Source organism: Pteropus medius, unplaced genomic scaffold (assembly GCF_902729225.1).
Source record: "Pteropus medius unplaced genomic scaffold, Ma_sr-lr_union100, whole genome shotgun sequence".
NCBI lineage: Eukaryota > Metazoa > Chordata > Mammalia > Chiroptera > Pteropodidae > Pteropus > Pteropus medius.
In genome coordinates this window covers 8,769,940-8,792,159 of record NW_024349798.1, presented here as the reverse complement: position 1 = coordinate 8,792,159, position 22,220 = coordinate 8,769,940, and positions in this window count along the sequence as shown.

The window sequence follows — 22,220 nt, the reverse complement described above, 5'->3', positions numbered from 1 at the left end:
CTGTCTCAGACAAACAGTAAGGTGATCACTGGCAACTCCAAACCCCTAGTATTTTTGTTTTTTTATTTTATTTATTTATATATATTTTTTTTGAAAAAGACATTCTTTATTCAGTGTACTGCAATGTCACTTTTGCAATAATTAGATGACGACATAAAAATATACATGATTCTGTTCCTGGTTTAACGATATCTTTTTTACTATAACCTTGTATCTTGTCATTGGATATTTTAGTGTCCAGCTTTGTACTTCTCCTTCAAGATTACCTTAGCTATTACTTACTCTTTGAATGTTTGGTTTTTTTTTTTTTTGCTTTTTAAAAAAAAATTTATTTTAATTAGCTTCAAGTATACAGTACGTTGGTTGGACATTTATATAGTTTATAAAACGATCTCCCTAATTGTTCCTTCTCTCCTCTGGCTCTCCACCTGGTCAATATATTAATGCTGACTGCATTCCCCATGCCGTGCTCCCCGTCCCTGTGACCATCTTTCAACCACTAATTTGTACTTCTTTAACACTTCGCCCCATTCTCTCGGCCCCAACTCCCTCCCCTCTGTCCATCATCAAATTGTCCACTATATTCGTGAGTCTGTTTTTGATTAGTTTGTTCTTTTTGTTCCTTCGATTCTGCATATGAGTGAAATCATATGGTATTTATCTTTCTCTGACTTATTTCTCTCAGCATAATAACCTCTAGGTCCATCCATGTCATTGCAAACGGTAGGATTTCATTTTTTTTTTTTATGGCTGAGTAATATTCTATTGTATATATGAACCATAACTTCTTTATCTAATCGTCTGTTGATGGGCATTTAGGTTGCTTCCATATCTTGGCTATTGTAAATTAAACTGCCATGAACATAGGGGTGCATAGATCTTTATGAATTATTGTTTTGGTTTTCTTTGGATAAATACCCAGAAGTGCAATTGCTGGGTGAAAAGGAAGATCCAGTTTTAATTTTCTGAGAAACTTCCAGACTGTTTCACAGTATTTTTAGATTTTAGTTTCAGAGAAACATCTGGGATCTAGAATGGGTTCCAAGGAAGCTTCTGGTTAGTATGACTGGTTCATCCCTCAGTGACCAATCATTGAGTCTAGGGTGGAGAAGAACTCTTATTGACCAGTCCCGGGCCACATATTAAGCCCAGGGTTTGAGATATAAGGCTCCGTGGAGCGCCACTTGGAATGTGAAAATGGCAGATGCCCCCCAAAAAAGTGTGGTTCTGGTACAAGAAGAACAGGAAGGGGTGCTGGAGGTTTTTGCTTCTTAAGTATCCTGGGCTGTGAACATCTTTTTATTAGAGGTCAATATACTTGCATTAAGGTGGAGATTTAAACTTTGTCTTAAAATGTACTGTTTCATGTCTGTTGCTTTCAAAACCCTTCAGGGTTTAACTTGGCTCTTTCAATGATTCTAACAAGTAGGAAATTAATTCTAGGAAGAGAGAAATCTCAGACTCTCTTTCTCTCTCTCTCTCACTCCTTCTCCATGTCCCTTCCAGAAAGAAATCAACGGCATGCCCACTTGACACAGTTTTTTGCAATGAGTTGTCTCACTTGTTCATCCTTGCAATGGTGCTCTGTGTATTTATTTCTGTCAAATTTTGTATCTCAGATATTCATTTATTTGCTTTGTATAGACCTGTAGTATTCAATATGGTAGCCATCTGCTGCCATATCTGGCTACTTAAGTAAAAATAAGCCCAATGAAACATCCAGTTGTATTAACCACATTTCAAGTACTTCATAACCACATCTACCTAGTGAATGCCATATCATATTACACAGTACAGAACATTTAGGTCATCACAGTAAATTCTCTTGGACAGCTCTGGTCTAGATTACAAAAGGTTTCAATATTAAAGATAAAATTCCATTTTGTTACATATGTATTCTACGTATATGGCCTCTCCATACAAAGTGGAAACTTAACTGACCTTAAAATTATGAGGAGTAATATATGTGGAGAGCTGATTATACACTGCACAGTAAGGACAATTTAAAATGGGCATTGAATATTAGCGTGATCAAACATTCTCCATTGCAATTTTAAAAAAAAATTATAATTCACTTTGCAATGAGTTAAGCATTCCTTTTTTTCTTCATTCATTCAGATTAACCACAGCTTTCTAGTCTTAAATTCCATCGCTTGTCTCCCCCCCCCCAATTTAGTCTACATTTTGTCTACACTGCATTTATCACAATTTCCTAAAACATGCTAGAATCTATCATGATTCCACGTTTTTGCTTATGCCAGTCTCTGTGCCTGGAAAAAACTTCCACCTCGTCTCCCATTTCTTTGTCCATACTTTTTCTATCCTACCCACTAGATATTAGATATTTGCTCTAATACTCCTCTATATATCTGCATTAGAGAAGTAATTACACATTTTATTGCAGTGAGCACTTTGTATGCAATCCTACTTTCTTACAGTCCCTTGAGGGTGGAGACCCTGTGTGTTGTCTTCCATCTCAGCCTATGGACCCCTGTCTGTTACATATACAGTTTTTCAATATCTGCTTTGTAAAAGGAAGTAAGATTGTTCTCAAGACCCTCGAAATTCTGACCCCAGTGTACATCCCACCTCCATCCCCACTGCAGTTACATACAAACTTTATATTCCTGCCACCCTGAACCATTCATCCATTGTTCTCCAGACACCTCAGGCAACCCCAATTTCGCATTTTTGCAAATGTTGACTATTTGCTGTGGAAAATAGCTTTCTTCCCGCTCCTAACATCCATCCTTCACTGCCAAGTTCAGATAGCTTCTCTGGAAACCGACTCAAAGCCTACTCAACGAGAACATATTTTATTCCGCTCCCTCCTCTTCTAGTTTTCTGGTTTTGAATACCTCTTTTTAAGTACTTATCACAGCCTGATTTTGATTACCATAGTGGTGTCCAAGTCTCCCTCCCTAGCTGGCGACCCTTTCAAGGACACAAGACTGTCTTATTCATCTTTGTTTCTCTCTTGCACTTAGCACAGGGAGTTAACCACGACTGACACGAGAGAGTGTCTATTGAATGGAATTGCTGTGCAAAGAAGTCCTTTAAAAGATGTAAAAAGAGAAGAACAGTGACAGCTTAGCTGAGGAGAATACAATGAACTGAAAATTTTGCCACCAGCTTTGATGAAAACCCTGACCCAGGAACACTCCAGCAGCTCAGATGTGGGTTTCAGAAAGGAGCAATGGAACCAGAGCTGAAGGAAGAAGAAAAATACTAGCAAAGCAAAGGTAGCAATTTTGCACGTTGTCATTTATTAATGTACAGCCGAGTTCACTTACTGGAACACGCAGTGCAGGGAAGCTGAAAACCTTGGCAAATGAAATGTCTGTGTTCTGTGTTTTATATATATTTTGAAATTTCATATCCCGAAACTGCCTATAATTCTATATTTTTGTAGAAGACTGGTGTGGGATAACTTTTAAAATGATCGCAAAGGGTTAAAAATAACGAGCTAGTCTCAAATATCGAGGAAAATAATAAAGTATTGAGAATACCAAAATTTCCCATCTAGAAAGGATTCTGGATATCGTATTCTCCAGGGATAGCAAATAAAAAAAGAGCCTCTCCCATGGTCATGGCAAGTAATTTCAATGCAGTTGCCTGATTATTTCTTGAAGAGTAAGATACGACCTCAGCATCGTTCTCAACACAGTGCCAACCAGGAGAGCGGACCTGTGAGATGAGAGTATTTGCCACCCTGATCTAGTCTGACTTTCTTCCTTGTAAGATGAAGAAAGTGAAGCCCAGAGAGGGAAGGGGAACCCTCCCAGGCGAGTCAGCGAGTGGGTGAAAATTGAGATCTGCATCCCAGTTGAGTTGACTTTCTGTACACACCGTGCTTTTCTTGGTCACGGCTCCTACAATGATTTATGCATCGCACACGAAACAGGCAGGCCAACTATTCGGAGCCCGTATCGTAACATCCGACCCAGCAAGAAGTCTCATGGCGTGTCTGTCCCCCCAAGCTGAGGAGATAGCATCCTTCTCGCAGTCACCATAAAACGTGTTTTGACCACCCGACCGTTGTCCTAAACCAAACCACCGTCTGCCTTGGATATCAGCCTTATAATGGCAGCACGGGGCACTCCCTGGCAGGCGTCCCATCAGAAACGAGCTTTGCCAAAAGTCTTCCAGCCACCGACTGCCCTGGCCTGCTGCTGCTCCCCGCTCGAGGTTGCCCAGATCAAGCCTGATCTGCTGCGGGGTACACAGCCCGAGTTCCAAGCGCTTTAGTGCTTCCTCCCTCTTCCTTTCAGTGCAGTTGTTTGTGGAGTTTCCCAGAGGGAGAACTTGAAAGGGTCTCTTAATAACCTTGTTCAGAGCTCCAGAGGAGAAATTAAACCTTTCTGCAAATTCAGCATGGAGCTATTTTTTTTTTTTTGGCAAGACAAAGATCTAAGAGCCTTGCTGGCACTGGGGCTTTGGGGAATTAACCCTTGTCCCTGAGGTCAGGAAGTGTATCATAGAGGGACAGGGAGAGGGAGGGAGGGAGAGGGAGGAAGGAAGGGAGGGAGGGAGGAGGAAGGAGGAAGGAAGGAAGGAAGGAAGGAGGAAGGAAGGAAGGGAAGGAAGGAAATTAACATCTATTTTCTCCTGGAAATAGCCTCTTGAATGCTTGGTTTTCTTGGGGGCATCATCCCCACTCAGATTTTGCGCTCATCTGACGTAAGTTGGGCCAATGAAAACATCACACGCTTCCATTATTCAGTGACAGTGTCCAACCTGGGTGACTGAGAGGATACCCTGACACCTTTCCTAAAATTTATCTTGAAAATTAAAACTTTATTTCCTCTCTTCTGGAGATTTCTAGTCTCATAGCAAGCTTAGAGCTGATATTGTCCATGTTTGAACCACTTGGGGAGAGCCTTCCTGAGAATGAACTGCATGCAGAGAAAAGCACAGCCTGGAAACTGACGAGTGATGTTATTTGGTCACCGGAGTCAACCACGCCCGAACCTCCGCGCTGTGAAATGCAACTACTTGGTACGATAAGTCTGTCTGTTTGATTAAGTATGTTCGAGTTGGATTTCTGTTGCTTGCAGTTTCAAGGGTCTGAATTAATAAATATAAATATGCATATGGAAAACAAAGTTTAGGGGGCCAAAAGTCACTGGGTAAATTGGGTGCAACAAAATTAAACACTGGAATATTTTTTCTCACTAGAATAGGATTTCTCAGAGAACAGGTCATGCTAATGCTTCCTGAGAGAATATAGAAAGAAACACTGCCTAGAAGTCTGCTACCACGTCTTTTTTATTTTATTTTTATTTTATTTTATTTTATTTCTTTTTTATTTTTATTTTTAGCAGGACACCAAAAGTTGGCTAAAGCTTGTATATAGCAATGCCTTGGGAGATTATATAGTTTAAGATTCAATAAAATAATTATAATAGCAGAGAGAAAAATCATTGGTAACATTAGGACTTATATACGAAACTATCTGATTTTGCTTGCTATCTTAAAGATTCTTTACTCGTTCCAAAATTTTCTCTCTGAGCCATTTCTTATTATCTTGAAAATGATGTTCGATGAGATGTGTCATGGGATACGATTCTCTTTTTCTTTCCTTTCCCCTTTCCTTCCTTCTTGCCCGACTACTGGCCTCCTGGCTGCCCTTCCTTCGTCACACTCTGCAGGTTTAAGCAAACATACAACACACAAAAAGAGTCCTTCATTCACTCATCAAGTATTTAGTGAGAACCTGCTGTATGCCAGACTCTAGCAAAGGCTGAGGTTGGGGTGTGTGTGTGTGTGTGTGTGTGTGTGTGTGTGTGTGTGTGTGTGTGTGTGTGTGTGGAGCAGGGCGTGATCCAAACATAACTGAGATGAGCCTCCTGGCATCAAGAGGCCCAGAAATGATGTCAGAGATGGCCATGTGAGAAAAGAGTTGTGAAGTATTGCGACGGATGCCATCATGGAAGTAGCAGGAGAGCACTGTGGGGAGAAAGAGTGGAGAGAATGTGCCACTGTCTGTGTAGAGTGGGCAGCAAGAAAAAAAATGGCTCCTGTGAAGAGATCATGTTCAAGCTGAGCGTCACGACACAAACCAGGGATTCCTGGAACCGTGTTGGGAAGAATGAGATTCCAATGCTACAGCAGACTGCCCCATGATTTCTTTAGTTTAAAAAACTCTCAGCCCACTTCCTACAAAACATATCATCATCCCAAACTTCCAGTGGCGTTAATAAGACTTGTTCAGCTTCACATATAATTTTCTCCCTGGAAACACGACTGGAAGATGATTATGAGGGGGTTAATGAAAAAAAGAAGCCAGCCAAAGCTAAACTCTAAGAAGTCGGAAGATGGAGAAAGAGAATTCTTTAAATCTAATTTAAATGAAAAAGATGTTTGTGAAACCCCAAATAAATCTTGCTCCAGAGTGATTACCAGATGAAACATTTTAGTTAGTGGATGGTGAACTGGCCCATATTTCATGTTTCTAGTCAATGTTCCCTCTTTGCATTACCTGAAGGGCCTGAGTGCTACGCTGATGAATGTTTTGTAAGCTTAAAAGACCATTAATCACCACCACAGCTAATGCCATTTTCTGAAATATAATCCGAAGGCACTTTATGAAAAGCATTTTCTGCCTGGAAGTGTCCCCACCATCACCTTCTAGATGGCTGATGGGGGCCACCCAACTTTTTGCTGCCTGATAATTATGTGCTAGGATGTGACATTCTCTGCTCCTTCACCTCTTCATTCTGGCTTAGCGCCACAGGCTTCCTGTCTCCATCCTCCTTTCTTGTAACCCTCCTCTTCACCCCAGGTAGGGATGGGGGCCCATGGGACCCTGTTACGATCTATATTCAGAAGAGGGGTTAACGTCTTGGAAATTCTCTGCCCTCCCTGGAAAGCTCCTTTCAGAAGAACAGGTGAGAGGGAAGAGCAATAATTAAGTAAAAATGGCACCTTGGTCAGGTGGAGGCAGAGGGGAGGTAGAAAGGGAAGAAGGAAAGGAGATGGAGGAGGAAAGGACTTGTGAGCCTCCTGTGTGGAGTTCAGCAGTGCCAGGAAGGTAGAACCGTAACGAGAGATTTGCATCATCCCAAGGGGCTACCTTGTCAGCTCTAGATAAGGCTGATTCATTCCCTCTTATCGAACCATTAAGAGGTTTCAGAGGAATGGTAAACTATTAGTATCTTTTAGTAGAAAAGGATTTTATCACCACAATGAAGCCCATGTGCACATCTTGAGATAATAAGAAGTACTTTTATCATGGCAGTTGTTGAATTGACTTATATTACATAACGCTGCGAGTTTTATTTTTTAAAATGTTTTGAGCATAAGAAAGGTATACAGAATATTATACGGAGCACAAATGTTCTTATAACTCACATTTATCAAACCAACATTATATTGTACTTGTCTTAGATATTCTATTTTTTTTTTAAGAAATAAAATATTGTAGATAAATCCAGAAATTCCACTCCTGGGTATCAGCCCAAGTGAAATGAAATGTTACAGTTCCACAAAATTATATGCATAAATGTTTACAGGGATTTCATTTATAATCGCCCAAATGTGGAGAGAATGCAAATGTCTTTCAATGAGTGAGCAGATAACAAACTGTGGTACGTCCATTCAACGGAATACTATTCAGCAATAAAAATGAATAAAGCTGCCGATACACTTAAAACATGGATGAATCTTAAATGCCTTATTCAGTGAGAGAAGCCATACTTAAAAGGCTACATAAAAAGTGTGATCCATTTTTGAAAGAGCTTTTTGAAAAAGCTAACTATATAGACAGAAACCATTAGTGGTTGGCAGAGGTTGGGGGTGGGGAGAAGGGTTGACTGCAAAGGGACATGAAGAAAGTTTCTATATCTTGATTTTGGTGGTGGTAAATTTATCATGTTTGTCAAAATTCATGGAACTACCCTGTAATGACTGACTTTTATTGTATGTCATTCATATTTCAATAAAAAAGAGAAAATACAGTGCATTAAACATTCGATTAAGTGGAGTGTGTGTATGTGTAATAAGAAAAAAAGTGCTGGGTTTTCTGAGAACGTGGGATGGGACATTCACAAATATGGGACTGAGCTTCAAGTGTATGTGGGCGGTAAGGAACAGTGTGGTGTAAGTTTTCTTTGGGCAAGTGATGTTTGAGCCAATATCTGTGAACTGAATAGAAATGCCCTAGTCAAAAGGTCTACTGGGACCTAAGTAATAATTATAACAATAATAACACCTTTGTATTAAATGCTTCCTGGGTGTGGATATCGAGTTAGGCGTTCAACATATTTTGTTCACTATCCTTAGGGACCTTCCATGAAAGTATCATCACATCATTTTACTAATGGACAAAAACAGTTCAGAGAACGAAGTCCCTTGCCCAAGGTCACAGAGATAAATAAAACAGTAAAACATGGATTCAAAGTCAAATCTAGGTGACTCCAACTTTCACGGTCTTTCATCCTGCCGTGCTGCTTTATGTCCCTTCTCAAAGCCCCAGCCCCTCCGATGAGCAGTATATATAGGAGAAGAGGTTTCTCAGTTCTGGCATGTAAATATAAAAAAGCATCATCCACTGGCTAAGCAGACCCAGATGGGCCAAGGTTTCTATTTCCAGTGCCTTCTCCCAGCTTGCTTTTCAATGCTAGGTTTCTCTCTTCATTGCTGCAGGTGATATTTCTGCTGAGCCAAATGACGTTCTTCTTGACCAAGTTTTATAGTAATATCAGGGAGAGAGGACTATAAAGAAGAGCGGGTATTCATGAGTTCCATGAAAAGATGAGCGATTTTAGTGCAGAATTAATTTAATAACTATTATATGGAATGCACTCCAATCTGCACCATTTTGCCCATCTTCAGCTATATCTGCAAATCGCAAATAGTACAGTTATCAGGTTGGAGTTTCATTGTTTTCCAGGTATAAATCTGAGAGATTCTGATCTTTGGGAAAGTATGTGTATACACACATGCATGCACACACACACATACATATGAGTGTATATATGTATATATATGTGGATTTGCTTGCTTGTGTTCATATCAAAAAACATATCTGCTGTATATACTTCTCCTACTCTATAAGAGAATTGAGAAGAATCTACAAAAGTAAATTCACGGAATTTTTGATAAGAGTGCCGAGACCATTCATTGGGGGAAAGAATAGCTTTTTCAATAAATAGTGCTGGGACAACTAGATATCCACATACAAATGAATGAATTTGGATCCTGATATCACACCATATACAAAATTAACTCAAAATGCATCAAATGTATGTGTATATTTTCATGAAATATAGAATAAATAAATTGGACGTCATCAAAAATAAAAATTTTTGTGCATCAAAAGACACTATTAAGAAAGCAAAAAGCCACAAAATGGGAGAACATATCTGAGAATCATATATCTGATAAATATATACAGAATATACAAAGAACTCTTAAACTCAGTAAAGGTTAGGTAAACTAATTAAAAATCTGCAAAGAACTTGAATAGACAGTTCTCCAAAGAAGACATACAAATGACCCACAAGCACATGAAAAGGCGCTCAACAACATTAGTCGTTAAGGAAATGTAAATTAAAATCACAATGAGCTACTCCTTCACACCCACTAAAATGATTATAATCAAAAGACACAATCACAGACGTTGGCAAGAATACAGAGCAGTGCCTTCGTGCACTGCTGGTGGGAATGTAAAATAGTGAAGCTGCTATGGGAATCAATTTGGCAGTTTCTCAAAAAGTTAAACATAGAGTTACCAGTTGACCCAGCAATCCCACTCGTACATATATACCCAAGAGAACTGAAAACATATGCTCACATAAAATCTTGTACATAAATATTCATAACAGCATAATTCATAATAGCCACAATGTAGAAACAACCCAAATGTCCATCAACTGACCAATGCATAAACAGAATGTTTAGGATGGGAATATGAGAAAGAAAGGGAAAGAAAGCTTGGAGTCCATAATTTCTAAATTCCCTTTTCACACCTAAGGGTTCAGGCTCTGGAGTCCAAAAGACTCTCGTGAAGATCCAGTTGTGCCACTAACTAGCTGTGTGTGATTAAGCAAATTACTCAAACCTCTGAGCCTCAGTTTCTGTACCTTTGACGTTGGGATGACTCCATTAACCTTAAAGCATTGTTATGAAAATTAAGCGAACGGCAAATCTTTTGTAGAACTTCCTCTGGTCAAGGTCTTGCCCAATGATAAGACCTCAGTCTATAGGGGACTCCATGCCACCACCATCAGCAGATGCAGACGTGTTCAGAGAAGTAACTCTCTTAAGAAGTAAGTTGCTAAAACAACCATTATTCTCTTTCCATTTATTTGCAAGATCAGTGTCCTTCTTCCTATTCGACTATGTCCTCCTGTCTGCAGGGTGACACCAAGATGCCTTTCTGATTGGTTGATTCTGACATGTCTTGCTTCACTCACAGCAATATCCCCCGTGAAGTGTCATTTCTTTAAACATCTTCCAATAGTTTTTCAGTAATCAGGTTTTCTCAAATGTTCCACTTCATGATCTTGATTGGGTCAAACACTTGAAAATTATGTTAAGAAGCTTGGATCAAAGTGAGCTAAATTGAGTCAGATCTAATTTCATGTAACTTCTAGGCCACCATCAAGAAATGCAAAGTCGTTTTGTGGCAGCCTAGCGAGGGGAAAGTTACAGACATTCCCATTCTAATGAGAAACTGAGTGTTGGATGGGCTTAATCTCAGAGGCTAGAGATGGTTTGGATTTATTAAATAAGACATCAGTGAAAAGAAACAGTGAAAGGAAGCCTACTCTTGTTAAATGTAAAATTACATTAAAAGCGGAAAGCAAATGCATGTTCTAGGAGAAGAGAGTTGGACAAACCAGTTATAAGAGGATAAAAGAATAAAATACAAAATATAACTGGATGGTGGGAGGAGGCGCTAGGGAAAGTGTTTCACACATCAAAATGGTTCAAGTGAATATCGCAGAAGAAAGGGAAAGAGCACATACTCCTTTGGATATATAAAATGGAATCAGAAAGCAGCCAAAATTTATGTCCAATGTTATAGGATGAAAATTTTCCAACGTAGAGAAATGTCGAAAGACTAGTTAAATGCCTACACCTACCACTCGCCGGAGCCGACGATTGTTAAAATTTGACCAAATTTGTTTTATGGGTACCTAGCTCCACCTACGTATATGCATATGCATTTTCTGCTCTCGATGGAAAGTAGGTTGCAGATGTCGTGACCCTTCGTTTCTAAATTCTTCAGCATACATCTAAGAATCAGGACAGTCTTCCACGTGACTCAAATAGTCATGGTTCATAAATCTTTCAGATGACAAAACGAAAGGGAAAATACTCATTTCGCTGTCTGTGAATTGTCTCCGGTCTAGAATGACTTTGGGCAAAACACATGTTGGCTTTGACTTTGTAACTGCTCCAGGTCTATTCAGTGTGTGTGTGATTTTTTTTCAGATGGGACAGAATGGCAAGTGCAAGGGGCCCCCTTTCCAGAAGAAACGGGAAATAAGGTCACTCTCTGAGGTTAAAATATGGCATCAATATCTGAAAAAGTAGGGTAGGGGATATACTACTGTTCTATTGAGAAAGAATGGAGGTGAGGTCTGCAAGGCTGGGTAGATGGGATAAAAGGGGTCAAATATGTGGTGACAGAAAGAAATCAATCTAATTATGGGAAGTGAACACACAATGTAAATATATATAGGCATTACTATTAAAATGTTCAGCTGAAACTTACCGGATTTCGTTAACCAATGTCATCATAAAAAATTAATTAATTAATTTAAAAAATATAATTTCGGATAAAAATCTAAGCTCCTCAAAAGTGGTCAGTGATGGTTAACAACGGGAGAGTTACAGACTCAAGTGTTGATGTCCGGCTAAGGAGATAGGATGCTACCAAGGCAATCGAAGGAACTAGACATATGGGCTTGTTTACCCTGAGTGTGATGATAGATGTATCTGGAGATCCCAGACTGGTGATATGAAGCAGCCAGTTCTTTTGTTTTGTATTAAAACAAAACAAAACAAAATAAAGCAAAACTCCCATTGCCCTTGTTCGGCATCTCATGCTTACCAAGCAACTTTTGGAAATAATTTGGCATCTCCTCCTGCTCCCTTGGTCAAGCCAAGATCATTATCCCAAGTACTTGGCTGTTCCAAGTCCTCATGTTCAGTTCATAAATTGGCCTCTGATGTCATCATCAGGCCTGTTCGTTTGTTTGTTCATTCATTCATTCACTTAACAGAGAACCCCTACTATGCTATTTTGATTAATTCTCCTCCTCCTCGCTGATCTATAATGCGAACATTTTCCAATGTTCAACATTATTCTAAGTGACTTATGCAAAATAACTTCATTTAATCACCCCATCCTGGGTGCTCAGATACCTTTAATAGACTCCATCACTCAGTGAATAAAGTTTAAGTGCTTTGCAAGACAGACTCACCACCTGGTCCCATCTCCCCTGCCCAACTTCTTACCCCTCGCTTTTCTGTTAATTATCATTATAGTTTTAGATTTGATACTTAATTCAAAGCATAGTCGATGTCAAAGAGGGAGGCACTGCAAGAATCATACACTGCTGGCGGGACTGCAAACTGGTACACCCACTATGGAAAACAGTATGAAGTTTCCTCAGAAAACAAAGAATTGATCTACCATATGATCCAGCAATCCCTCTACTGGGTATTTACCCCCAAAGACTTGAAAACTCATATCCGAAAAGATATTTGCACACTGATGTTCATAGCAGCATTATTCACGGTGGCCAGGATATGGAAGCAACCGAAGTGTCCTACGATAGATGATTGGCTAAAGAAGCTGTGGTACATATATACAATGGAGTATTACTCAGCCATGAGAAGAGATGAAGTATTGCCATTTGCAACAACATGGATGGACCTCGAGATGATCATGCTAAGCGAAATAAGCCAGATAGAAAAGGTAGAAAATCACATGATATCACTTACATGTGGAATGTAAACCTAAAAGCAACGAATGAACAGAACAAACAAACAGAGACTCATGGACATGGACAATGGCCTAGTGGTTACCAGAGAGTAGGGGCATGGGGGGAAGGAGGAGGTAGGCAGGGTAAAGGGGGTCAAATATGTGGTGACAGAAAGAAATCTATCTATGGGAAGAGAACACATAATGTAAATCTATATACGCCTTATTTTTAAAACGTACAGCTGAAACTTACCGGATTTCGTTAACCAATGTCACCATAAAAAATTAATTAATTAATTAGAAGAAAAAAGAATCAATTCACATCATGCTTAATGATTGGGCAGGCTACCTATCTGCATAAACTGTCGAGCACGTGGGTATATCCAATTCCCTCGAATGTCCAAATAATTCCACAACAGAAAGAAAGAAAAAAAAAAAAACGGTTCATATTCTAAGTTACATAATGAGAGCTGAACTCATGAGCCGTTCTGAGAATCTGGCTTGATGAGAGAGCGCTCAGAGAGGTCAGGGAACGAGCTGCCCACCAGTGTTGCTCCCTGTAGGAAAGTGAGCACACACAGCCCGCCCAATTCTTGCTAGCCGACTACAAAATTAGATTCACTCGGTTCCAAATTGTACATGTTAAATGAACAAAACTATGAAACGAGGAGGCTTGCTGGGCTAAATAGCTGAGCATTTAACGGTTTCCCATGGCATTTACATTTTTATGGTCTATTAAGGCAATTGGAAGAATATCAGCGGAATGAGGAAGCAGGTAATTGATGGACATGATTTATAAATTACTGCGCGCCCGTGTAGAGAGCCGAGTCCCTTTCTCATCTAATAACATTCGAGACAGAGACACTTGAAAGAAGTCAGTCTGCATCAGACACAGGGCTTTTGCTAATGATCGTGAGTGCAGAATTTCCTTCTCTTCTCTTCCTCAGCCGATGCTTTAGAGAATTACAATATCCTGTCCTGGCCTCAATGTGTCCCCCCACCCGATCTATTCTCAATCAGATAGAGGAAGGCACACAGCCATTATTAAGAATTAGAAGAACCATTTTCTAAGTTGCTGCCTTAACTCTTGCGATTTAAAATGGAAATAAAGCAGCTTCTGAGTCGCTCCATCTGCAGCGTCGACCTCACCTTCGGCTGATTTTCCCCGTGAATTGAAAATTTTAGGGAAAGAAGATATGGAAGTCTGTTGTAGCTGGCACGCGTGTGTTTCTGGGAATTTAAAAGATAAATTTTTTTTTTCTTTTAAAAAAATTTTTTTTATCTTTAAAAAAATTTTTTTTTATCTTTTAAAAAAATACCTCTCCAGCCTCAGTTTCCTCACTGCATGGTAAGAGTTGGGGAGGGAATGAAACAACACCTCTTCTTGCATTATCGTCATTTAGAAATACCTGACTCTGTGAGTTATACTAAGAGTAAAATCACTCTCCAGGTAGGAGAACAGCTTTTCACAAATGGCTGCATTATCACATCAGGGGATATGTAGAAGATGTCACAGCCAGAGTCACAATGCTGGATCCCAGGATCCCCAAGAAGCCATATTTTGCATTGCAGCTTCGGGGGAGAAGGCATGGAGCGGGCACATGGTACCAGAGACACCCAAGAAGTCAGTGCTGAATTTCACCCTGAGAATGGAACCCTCGGGATTTGTATGAAGTAAAAGATGAGGTCAGGGGAACACTCAGATCCCCCCACACATAAGGCAGCCTTGCAGAATAAGGAAAGCCGAGGTTTCTACAGGTCTGCAAATCCGGAAAATTTTGCTTTGGCACTGCCTACGGTTTGAACAGATGCTGGAAACGTCAAAACAATAAACTTTAGCTACAAAGAGACTCCTCCTTTAAGGCTGAGCTCAATGTTCTGTTGTTGTTGTTGTTGTTGTTGTTTGTTTTTTGTGAAGACTCACCTTACCTCTACGTAGCAATGGCCTCTATTTTTGTGTTGCCATGGAAGGAGTCAATTAAGTTACCAGCTACACTTTGTGAGGCACTCGAACATTCTAGCACAGTTATTAGTGCACGTGCCTGCTGTTCCTGGAGAGCAGGGTAGTGTCCTATTGCTTATGTAAGATCTGATTTGGTGACTCTCCTAGTGTTTGAATGCCCAGGTGACTGTTCGATAAACAAATGACATCCATACTTAGCGCTACATAGGAGCTGATATTTATTAAGCTCATATGCTGCACCGACGACTCTGCTGAGGGACAGACACCTTCTAACATCTGCATTTATTGGAGAGCTTTGTATATGCACCCGGCTTTACACATCTTACTTCATTTCTTTCTTCCAAGAAACCTGCGAGGTGGGTACCATCATCTTTAGTCTGCAGACGTGACAACTGAGGCTTAGAGAGATGAAGACAGGTACTCAAGTTCAGAGAGCTAGACGTTATAAAGTCAGACATCAGACCCACTCAGGTTCAACTCTAAGACTCATGTGAGGCTTAATCGATAGTAAGGGAATACATCCTGGCATCAGATCATTTGCATTTAAATATCGGTTCTCTCCTATGTGGCTGGGCACCATGAGGAATTCATTAACCTCTCGAGCCTCAGTTTCCTCACTGCATGGTAAGAGTGGTGACAGGACGTACCTCACGGGGAAGGAGAGTGAAATAATGACAACTATATGGAAAAACTGGGCTTGGCATCTAGTCCATAGGCTCAGTAATTCTTTGCATCATTATATTATCATTACTTCAGGCGTGTGTGTGGGTAACAGCTTTTTTGAAATTTAATTTACATACCATGAAATTCACCCTAAGTGTACCGTTTGATGAGTTTTAGCAGAGATATACAGATGTGCAACCATCCTCACAATCCAGTGCTAGAATATTTTCATCAACTCAAAAAAATTCTCTCACGTCCATTTGCAGTCAACTCCTGAACCCACTGCCAGCCCCAGGCAACCACTGACCTGCTTTCTGTCCTTATAGTTTCGCCTTTTCCAGAAATTTCTCCATTGATTTTCTTTCTTTTCTCTTAAGCTCTGGTTTATCTATATTAAACACCCACAATTAACAGGCTACCCCGAGGACTTCCTGGTATGGTAACAGGTGAGAACCCTCATCTGCACATTCTGAGGTTGCCCCTGGCGAGACTGAGTCAGGTCACAGCTATCAGAGCAGAGATGGGAGGGGAGGCTTCTTCTCCCTGGAGTTTTAATCCGGGTAATGACCCCCATCATTGCTCTTCTGGAACACATCCCTCTGAGGAGGCAGCCCTGCAGCCCCTTCCTCAGGAGGCACCCCCACTGGACCTTGAGGACAGAACTTCCTGGGCTCTCATTAACTCTTTCTCTCTGGAGAGAAAACAGCCTCACAGACACAAGCCTGATCACTCCTTGCATATTCCCTAGAGACTAGAGTCTGAACTCAGAGCTGCTACTGCAAGATTTGCAAAACACCCTCTCCATCGCTGCCTTTACAGAGGCTGTTGAGGATGCATTAAGTCCTCCCTGAATAAAGTGACACTTTCAGACTCCGAGATAGGGCCTAAGGAATCCTCAGGGGACGATGTTCTGTGTCAGGGAAGCCTCTTGTGACCATGCTCTAATCAGGACTGGGAACCCCTAAAGACGGGAGATTTTTTTAACCATGATGCACCTCCATTGTATGCATTCTGGAAGGGCAGAGGGCCTGGGGTCAAGTTTCACCTGAGTCAGGCCTGCAAATTCAAATGCCTACAGAGGCTAAGCATGTAAAGAGCGTAGACAGGAGAGGGCTGTGGTGACTTGCAGAGGACGTGTGTCATCTAAAAGGGAAGACAGCTATCCAGTCATTATCAGTTGTCCCTGTGAAGGTCGCAGTCCCAATGTTGCTAGAGCTTCTGATTTCTTAAGACGTGACACAACCCAGTTTGCACATAAATCTTTTATAACTGACAATTCATGTTTTCGTTTTCTAAACTACAGGATATACTAAGCATCCATGGGCTGTATCCAGCCCTTGGGCCAGTCAGTATGCCACACATAAACGAGGTAGTCCTTATTGGTATTTTTCCACTTTTCGCAGGTAGCCAGGACTGTGTCGCAATGTAAGGACACAGATGACAGCTTCATAATGACCCGCGTTGGACACCCAGCTCTGCCATTACTGTTTACATTGACCAAATCACAAAGTCTTTGTACACGTGAGTATCCTCATCTGAAAGGCGAAAATAGGAACACTCATTTATCACTGGTTCTTGTAAAAATCAAAGTAAGACATGTCTATTTCATACTAGCTGCTCAGTAGACCTCCCTCTCTCTCTCTGCTCCTTTTATTAATTTAGCAAACATTTCTGAGTACCTATTGTCAGCCAGGAATGCAGCTAAGAGCTGAAAGTGGACTAGAGCTGTTTATCCTGGCGTACCTTCGGTGGACATCCAGTGGGAGAAAGACAGAACGCCAAGCAAATAATACCATTATGAGGTACCAACACCATGGGGATCTTTCATCTTAAAACAGCAGATGGTAACTTCTGGATAAACATCTCTCTCTTAAAATTTGATTAAAAGATAAAATGTAATCAAGAGCAAAAAGGTTCCCCTTCGAGCATCCAATCAAGGTAAAACGACAACCCAGTGCTATACATACCAAAAATAGTTTCCTTAACTAGAGCATCCTGGTGTAGCCAGCCTCTTGTCCTCACCAGGACCTCCTAGAGGCTGTCGGGTGGGCAGTTCTCACTAATTCTCTCAATATCTGGGGAGGAGCAAACTGAGTGGGTATCCTTAACTTTTCCCTCTTTTTAATTCAAAGTTAATTCTGTACTTCTTATAACAAATATAACCTGATGAAGATTTTTGATAAAATAAATATTTAAACATATCTCTTGCTCTCATTGATGGATTTCTTATCTCAAGCAACATTTAACACAACAAATTCTTTTGAAAAGTAAGATCTCAAAATCAAAACATTGTTTATAGGAACTACACATGTGAACTACATAAATGAACGTGCATTGTTGGTGGGAATATAAAATGGCAAAATTGCTTTGGAAAACAGGTCGGCAATTTCTTATAAAGTTAAACACGCACTGACCATATAATACAGCAATTCTACTAGGTATTTACTCAAGAGAAATGAAAGCATACATCCATACGAAAGCTTAAACACAAATAATCACAGCAGCTTTATTCATAATAGCACCTCCTCGGAAATACAAATTTCCATCAAAAGGTGAATAGATAAGCAAATTGTGTGACATACATACAATGAAATACAACTCAGCAATAAAAAGTAGTGACTGCTGATACAGGAAGCAGCATGGATGGCTCACAAAGACATTCTGAGTAAAATCAACCAGACACAAAAGAATGTATACCGTACGATTTTATATATATGTTATTATATGTCTATGCATAATTCTATATAGATATAATTCTATAAAAGAGAAAACTAATCTATAGTGATGAAGAAAAGGGGATCAATGGCAACCTGGTGCCAGAAGTGGCGATGGAAGAAGATTAACTACAAAGGGACAGCGGACATTTTCTATAATTTTTCCTCTTTTGATGGGAAAAATGTAGTAAGAGTTTCTGGAAGGAAATGAGTGAAGCGAAAGCAGCCAAAAATGGGGATGACTACGCATGAGGAAAGTGAATCGAAAGATGGGCATAAATCTGAATGCATCTCCACATGGGAATAAGATGCATCCCGGGATATTTCACAGAACTGGGGAGTCTATACAGAGCTCTGTTTCACACTAAGAAGGTGCTTTCTTTTGGGCGAGCATTCTTCCCAGGCTACAACCTCGGTTTGCAGGAATGCTCTGCCTTCAACTGTGGCTCAGTGAGCAGCTTCCCCCACAGTGGGAAAGGTGTCAAAAAATCATAGGTGAGTTATGAGAACAAAAGAAGAACTGGGTAGCTCTGTCCAAAAGTGAGAAAGATACAGAAAAAAAAATTTGTAAAGTAAAGCCAGGAGGGGAGGAATAAGAGAATGGCTAAATGTAAAAGACTGGAGGGAAAAATGAGCTCAAGCTAGATGAATATCTAGCATTACAGCAGAGAAAAGATTTAAGGACTTGTTTAAGCACTAGATCAACTTAACTAGAACACATAAATAATAATAATAACTCAAAGACAAGATGAAGTGACAACTAAAAATATACGTGAGAGATAGCACATGCAAAGAAAGAAATGAGGAACAGCGAGAAACTGGAAGGATACTGTGGAAAGATAAGTATCCTTTAGATCTGGTGTAAAAGAAACGTTTGGTATAAACTGGGTGGATGCAGATAAAAATCCAGAAGTTTCAAGCTGTCAGAGAAAAGCTATTAGTTGAGGGAAACAAATATTTGTCTCCTGGTATATCCTTCCAGGAGACAAATAAAAATGGTTTAAAATTAAGAGAATGATTGTCTCTCTAGGAAAGAACTCAATGAATGAAACAGTAAAAAAAAAGCTTTCAAAGATATAACACAAGACAAATTTTTTGAAAGAGAAAAATAAAACTAAGTCTATATAATCAAAGGATATGGACATTTTAGAAGAAAATGTGAAACCGAATGATCTATATGAGGGATATTTTACATTATTGAACCGTAAAAAATTTTTTAATGATTTTTTTTCCCCCTAAGTCTTTAAGGAGACAAAAGATGTCACCTATAAAGAGTAAAATTCTGGCTGGTCTCGGAGTTTTCCCAAATCAAATGTAATGCAAGAAGAAAATGGACTAATATGCATATAAATGTGATTCAGGAACAAATGCAGCTAAGGCATCAGTTTGTTCTAAAGGAAGCACATAGTGATTCTCCGTAAAGAACTCAGAGAACAGAGCTCTTTGGAAAATTAGGCCTCACTACAAAATTGTGCATCGGTGCTACCTAGAAACAAAGGCAGAATATCAGGCCCCACTGCAAACCTCCTAAATCATAATCTGCATTTTAACAAGCTTCTCAGATGGTTCACTTGCATATTAATGTTCGACGGTACTTAAGAGAGGCGTTAAAACAAAGAATTTGGAAATGAAAAAATTGTGGTCAAAGGACTATGAACATTATCTCTATTTTGATATGGTCCTAATATTTGGCAATTATGAAAATCATGGTTACAGAACAAAATGTGAATGTCACCATCCTTGGCAATGTCAAAATTAATAACAATATAACTGAAAAATCTGGAAGTTGTGGAGAAGTGAAGTTGGGAAAAATTTGTGTTAAGTTTCATCTTCTATGGCAGAGAGCCAAATGACATCATCTAAAAAAGCAAAAGTAGTTTAAAACATAATAACGACTCCAATTTCTCAATGTTTATGTAACACTTTTTCTTTACATTAGACGGGCCTTTTAGGAAATTATATCTTCTGCAATAAAAAAAAAAAAGCATTTATTTGAATCTCAACTATGCCATCAAATTCACATTAGTTTATCTTTCCCTTTTTAACTCCAAATACCATAAAATGTGATCCTTTTAATAAAAAAAAAATGTTAGTGTAAAGTATTACTCTATTCTTAAATCTATATTTATGCACAAAATAATATTTAGTATGATATTCACCTAATATGAATGATGGTTCTTTAGGATGGCCATATATGAGGGTGATTTGCAAAGTTCTTCTTTCTGTATTTATCACTTAGTGTGTTTATAATGAACATGCATCTTTTGTAAAAAGCACAAAATTATAAGTAACCTTAAGGGAAAGAGAAAGGACACAAGTCTTATTCTACTATAGTCTGCTGATTTCTTTCTTCCAAAATCTCTTCTCTAAGGTTTCCAGATGACCACGCTCAGTTTTTGTTTTTGTTTTTGTTTTTTATCAGCATCCAGTCTCCTGAAACCTCATTAAACGGCCACGTTCAAGAGGCAGGAAGCAGACTGGTCTTCATTATTGGTGTACATCCCTCGTGCCGAATACACATAATGGCACAGCGTGCTCAGTATGTATTTGTTACATGAATGAATGAATCTTACTTTCTCCATGAAGGCTTCGTGATAAACCAAGTGTCCTTTTAAACATCTGACTAGGGTTGAGCTGGCTGACTTGAATTTTAAGTAACTAAAGGACTGAAAAATCGGGTGACCTTTTCTCAGCAAGAATCGGGATGTGGCTAATTGAGACTAATCCATACTATCTAGGTGCTCAGCAGTTGTAAATCTGATCCTTAAGTTTGTATGAACATGACTTTTTCATGTTTGAATGTGGCTTAATTAAGCAAAATGTCTTACGTGAGGATTCAAATCCCTGTGTAGATTAAACGAGTCTATTTAGGATCCACTAAGACTTTGAAAGTTTTTCTCATATTGTAGCACATTGCATTACATCCCACACCACAGCGGAATAAAAGAAAAGTTCAGAGACAGAGAGAGAGAGAGAATCACTGAATTTGAGAGCTGTGTGTGACCTCAGAGACCATTGAGAACAACCTCTCATTTTACCCATGAAATCGACTCTCTGTCAAAGAAAAATAGGCCATAGAGAAGAAAACGCCTAATTCTTGCTTCCTCATTCCCTAAGTGGCAATCTTAGGGTATAGTGGATCGGAGCTGCAGAAGGGCTCGGTCTAAGTTCCGGCTTTGCCTATCATGTCACATGTCTACACGGGTGAGTCTATTACTCTCTTTTGGGTCATCAGTGTCCACTTTTTCTGAAAATAAAGAATCGTATTAGGTGCATACCCATCCGACTCTGTTCTTGAAGACATGGAATACTGATTTAACAATAACAGCATAATTCACTTACTTGGAAAATGGGCACATAAAGGAAAACCTAGCTATTTGGGTTGGATCCAGGGTGGATCCCTGATCACTTGCCCCCTTCCATTTCCAACCGAGATCCCTTACAGTGTTGACATTCAGAATGACTTCTAGGGAAAACCAAGATTGTTAAAGCATCTAATTATCATAACAAAAGGAGCAAGACCCACAAAGCGGTGACTGAACCGTTTTATTTCTATTCGAAAGAATAAGTGATGGAACCTCGATCCACCACAAGTTTCATTGTAAGGTAGGGAAGGGCCATCACCAATAAAATGATTTTTCAGCAGTGCTCGGGGGGAGTGAGACCTATTTATATTTCTAGTAAAACTGATTAATGTTGCCTAAAGAGGTGACAGTCGGAGGAGAATAATACAGCTAGGTGTGAGGCACCTGCACCCTCTGATGAAAGAAAGTCAAAACGGAACAAGAACTGAGTCGGAGATGGTGAATTATAAAAAGAAGTGTAACCTCGATCATAACAGGAATAATAACAGAGTCAGACAAAGCTGTGTTTGACCAAGATGACCCTGGAATCTTCTGTTTACTAATTTTATACAACTGTAATGATTAGGACTCTCTAG